This window comes from Myotis lucifugus, unplaced genomic scaffold, assembly GCF_000147115.1.
Source record: "Myotis lucifugus unplaced genomic scaffold, Myoluc2.0 scaffold_196, whole genome shotgun sequence".
In the NCBI taxonomy this organism is placed as follows: Eukaryota; Metazoa; Chordata; class Mammalia; order Chiroptera; family Vespertilionidae; genus Myotis; species Myotis lucifugus.
The window spans coordinates 234,517-239,850 of NW_005871244.1; the positions used below are offsets into that span (position 1 = coordinate 234,517).

General features: G+C 41.2%; 1 pseudogene; it reads right to left on the minus strand.

Moving 5' to 3' along the window:
* Positions 1-4,597: 4,597 nt before the first annotated feature.
* On the minus strand, positions 4,598-4,979 carry LOC106698555 (annotated as a pseudogene).
* Positions 4,980-5,334: the final 355 nt, after the last annotated feature.

Below are 5,334 nucleotides of genomic sequence, written 5' to 3' on the forward strand. Positions count from 1 at the left end.
TATGAGAATTATATAAACAAACAGTAATAACACTTTGTTTAACAGTAAGTTTAAACTTGATGTATAAAACTATATGGGATATAAAGTTATACGTGAAATATGTTTCAATGGACAAAAATCTATATGGGAAATGGTGAGAGGCAGATGGGAGTGGAAGCTTGTTTGGGCTTTGGCCCAACTCAGAGGCAACAGGGAGTTCACTGTACTCCACCAGCTGTAGGCCCGGACAGCCCAAAGCCTGGGCTCTCACTGACGTTCCTGGAGAAGCTGGAATCCTCTTAGCATTGAGCCCATAAGCCATGAGCATTCTGCCCCCAGTGGGTGTCCACAGTCTCATGGATGACAAATGTCAGTGTACAGGCATCAAGGACTCCAAGATCCACCTCCTGAGACTCTAATTCTTGTCTCAATGTGTTTGCAAACATCCTGGGTGGTGGTAGTGAATGTTGGCCACTCATGAGAGGTCTGTGTTCATGTTTAAGAGTGAAAACTCTCAAGGGTTTGTAGATACAAAAAAAGAAACAAAACAAAACAAAACAAAACAAAACAAAAAAACTCTCATCTCCTAGGGCCCCACATGTGAGCCACAGCCAGAAAGGTTGGCGAGGACAGGGACTTGCTGGTCCTGCAGGAGCAAGGAAGGATGCCTGGGAGACTGTGAGGGAGAGGAGAAGGGATAGTGTCTGAAGGTGAAGGGGGTAACCTGAGGGAGAGGGCGTAAGTGTATTTGTGTCCTTATGTCCCTTGTATTGTTTTCTCTCTCCTCTGAGCTGGCCTCCAGCTGCCTCCCCATACCCAACTCTCTATCCCTGCGGTACTGTCTCTCCCTTCAGTATGCTCCATTTTTCTGGGCAGCATGGAGACCACGTCCCACCTCTCCTCCACCAACACCGCCCACCTCAGGGTTTTCTGAGCCTGACACTAGGACACAAGTTCAGGGGACATGGACTTAGATCTCTCGGAAGCCTCGAGACAAAGCTACTGAGCAGTGGGCAAGGGGTCAGCGGAAAGGGGTCAGGTCCAAGAATAGATTCTTCTGTGTCTGCCACCCACCTCAGAATAATGGAGACTCCGACAGAGTTGAGAGAGCCGCACTGAGACTAATTTTCACCACTCAAGGCAAGCGTGGTTCTGAGAGTGGAGTCAGATGGGAGATTCCCCTTGGTGTGTGGCTGCCTAGTCCATGGAGGTACTCAAGCTTGGGATTGGAGATCAGTTTGGGGACTAATATTGCACCTACGTCCGGGATTCAGGGCCTTGTTTGGAATAAAGCTGCTTAAGTCCCCAGGCTGGAATGTAGCCATAGAGAAACTCCTAGCAATAAGCCAGCCTCTTAACTACAGTGACGGTACTGGCCCCGCAGGCCTGGGGCCTCTCCTTGGAATGTCTGACAAGTCTCACGGAGGATTGGAGATCATGCTCAGAGATAGAATGCTTGGCGGAGAATGGGTGTCAGGGAGACTGGCAGGGTGAGGCGAGAAAGATCAAATTCAGGCACAGAGCATTTGGGGGAAGGGGAGTTCACCCACGTTTACAGTTGGTGTAGCTGAAAGGAACAACAGCCTTGGTGGAGAACCAACAGCTCATCCAAAATGGCTGCGCCCAAGGGAGATAGTCTAAATCTTTCTTGATAAAGACGTTTCCTTTGCTAGTGACTGTTTTAGGAATGGGATTGCAATATAATTTGGGCCAAAAAAGACATGGTGGTAAGGTCTTGATCACTACTTTTTGTCTAGGTTTTTGTCACTTGAAGTTGAAAACATCCTATTTATATTTGGTGCTGGAAATTGGCAGAAGACTACAAATAAAATAATAAAATAAGGGATTTGCTAAAAGGAAGATGATACCTGGGAAGTCAGTGGCCTTTGTTATGCTGATGCAAAACTTTTGATTAGACTGTTGCATGTTTTTCCAAGAATCAGACTGGATTCCCCAAAGCATCCTGGGATGCCATCTCAGTTAGGCATCAAAGACTGAGATATCAAACAGTTCAAAAACAAAGAGTCCTATAACATGGTGTGCTCTGATTTTCACTAAAGAGAAAGGAGTTTGGTGCAATTAAAGGCACATCTCATGGAGGATATGGCATTTTACCACAAATTGCAAATAGATATGAAGAGAAGGAACATAATACAAGTGTTGATGTGGGGGTGAATAGCCTTTGTCTGGAGGATATTATAGAAAACAGTAAAAGGAACAGAGCAAGTTCTAGAAACCACCAGACCAAAAAAAAAAAAAAGGTAGGAGAGGAACAAGAACATCGACATCTAATCATTCATCCCACTGACCTGTCATCTCTCACCCTATTCACCTCTCATCACTCACCCCACAGACTCTCCATTCCTGACCCCATAGGTCTCCATAACTTGGCTTCCCAAACTCCTTCTCTCATCACTAACAGAAGTCGCCATTCCTGATAAAGGCCAGTGTCCAGGTGAGTTGTTATAATAAAGACCCACTTATGCTTTTTATCTGTCCCCTTCTCTCAATCCTTGCCTACTTGCCACCCATGTGCATCCTCACTGGCAGCTGTGAAGGCACAACTTGCCCAAGGCCACCAAGGCCCCTTTATGGCCTCCTGGGGTTTTGCTCCTGGGGATTCTACAGCACAAAGACCACCCACACAGCGCTGTTGCCAGCAAGCAACGGGTTGAAAAGGCTCATCCAGTCCCCGAGGCTGAAGAGCTGGCCCTTGTCCAGGGGCAGGTCCTTGTGCACTGCAGTGGGGAGACAGGAAAGGGGTCAGTTTTTAGGGGGTTTGGAACTGCAGCTCAGACTGTAAATTTGAAGAAACCTCTCTTCCTGTTTATACAGTTAAATATAGATATAAAACCAGAAAACTACATCGATTAATCACATAGATATAAAGATGTCAGAGCTATGTGATTTATATAGGATTAAAAATAGTTCTCATGAAAATAAAAAAATGGAAAAAAGTTCTCATGAAAATGTTGGAACTTGTGATGGTTATATGCCAGGTCATGACATTTTTTATTACCCTTTGTCCATGTGTTTACATTTTATAATAAATATTTTTTAAAAATCATTTTGAGCCCTAGCCAGTGTGGGGCTTGCAGGAGGCAGCCAATCAATGATTCTCTTTCATCAATGATGTTTCTATCTCTCTCTCCCTCTCCCTTCCTCTCTGAAATCAGTAAAAATATATTTTTAAAAATCATTTTGAGAACTGTAATGATAATAGACATGCTTCAGTGAAATCATCTGAACTGTAAAGTAAGTATAATTATGAAGAAACAATCTCATTTTCAAAAGCTGAGTCACATTTTATTTCTTGAAATAATATGAGAGAGCGAAACACATTGATGTTTCTCTCTCTCTCCCTTTCTCCCTTTCCCCTCTCCCTTCCATTCTCTCTAAAAATCAATGGAAAAAACATCCTCACTCCTCAGGTGAGGATTAAAACAAACAAACAAAAAGACTCAGACCCAAGCTGTACAGGTATAACTGAGGAACCAACAATATCCCCATCCAGAGACTGCAGCAGCTCTCAGTATTTTTAGAGCTGAGGAGCAGAAATGGAATCATTGTAAATCACACAAAGACATCAATCGCTCCCTGCTAAAACTGCACTAATAGTTTCCTCTATTAATGATTTTTTAAAAAATCAAACATGTACTACAGTTCAGTATTTGAAATACTTCTATTATTACAAAGATGCTCGAGTTGAGAAATACATTTGAATATTTGAGAAGAAACAAAACTTGAGATGTGATTTTATGTTAAATCATTTAGAAGACTTCAATTTCCAAACAATGAAACATAGACAATAGCAGATAAATGGAAATTTATTAAAGTCATTGTCTCCAACAGTACAAAAATTAAATATTAAGGCATCTTTTACTCCCATCTTGGTATATGCAGCGAAGATAAATGTTTTAAATAGGAACCAGCACTTCTATTCAGATGCTTCCTAATGTGTTTGGCAGATTCGTTTTTATATTCTCCTATTCCACACATCATGTAAAGCTTTCATGATCAAACATTGTGACCCAAACCAAGAGAAAAGTATAAAACAATATTCACTTATTAAAGAGAAGCACTTCACCCTGGAACAATAAAAAGGAACTACAAAGAATATCATGGGTAAAGCTCAAATGCCAGTATTTCAATTTCTCTGGAGCAATTTATGCTTCAGTAATTAAGAGAAAGCGATGAACACTGTTAAGACGAGAAGCCTATTAATACGGATCATGATGCAAACTCATTGTTCACTCGGTATTCCATTCCTCTGTGACAAGAGTTTTTGAAAAGGTCTTCCATACTTCCTTTTAAAAATGATCACATCCGGTAGAATAAGATCGTATAAATTAACATTGATTATTTATTATCCTCTGTATTTGTCCATTGACAAAGTTCAAAAGGCTTCCAAAGTACACTAAACAGTACCATTTTCACCTTTGATTCAGGCAAGTTTGTGAAAAGAATGAATACAACCAAATCTTTTATTGAACTTTCAGCTTTAAACATTTTTATGTAAGAAGCATACAAAGAGGTGTTTTATAAAAAGCCACTGCAATACCAGAAAAGAGAAATAAAATATTTTGAACCCAGTTTACTTTTTAAAGGATGCCAAGTGCTATTCATCATCGTCAGAGCCAGTTTTGCTTAAATGCTTCACCTCATGAACCCAGTCCCACCCTCCAGGAAGTTCTCCTTTGTGATGTTTTATCTGCCAGTTTCTGGGCTTTTGACAGTTGTTCTCTTTTTTGTCTTTTTTTCTTACTTGAAGGGGCCTATGAGGAGTTTTAACTGAGATGAGATGGCTTATGGATATTGTACAATTAAAGGGATGGTGATTCTCCTTGAATTTCTCTTTATTGTCCTTGGCGTATTTGAACAACATGTAGGTCAATAACGATGCCGAGGTTAACTTGCACTACTTCCTGTAACTGGGCTAATACATCCTGTGTTACAGGTGAGGATATAGTGTTGTTGTTTTTTAAAAAAAAATTGTTCATGCCCTAACTGGTTTGGCTCAGTGGATAGAGCCTCGGCCTGCAGACTGAAGGGTCCCAGGTTCGATTCCGGTCAAGGGCATGTACCTTGGTTGCGGGCACATCCCCATGTAGGGGGTGTGCAGGAGGCAGCTGATCGATGCTTCTCTCTCATCGATGTTTCTCTCTATCCCTCTCCCTTCCTCTCTGTAAAAAAATCAATAAAATATATTTAAAAAAAAAAGAATACCTTTCAGCATTTCATATAATACTGGTTTGGTGGTGATGAACTCCTTTAGCTTTTTCTTATCAGTGAAGCTCTTTATCTGACCTTCAATTCTGAATGATAGCTTTGCTGGATAAAGTAATCTTGGTTGTA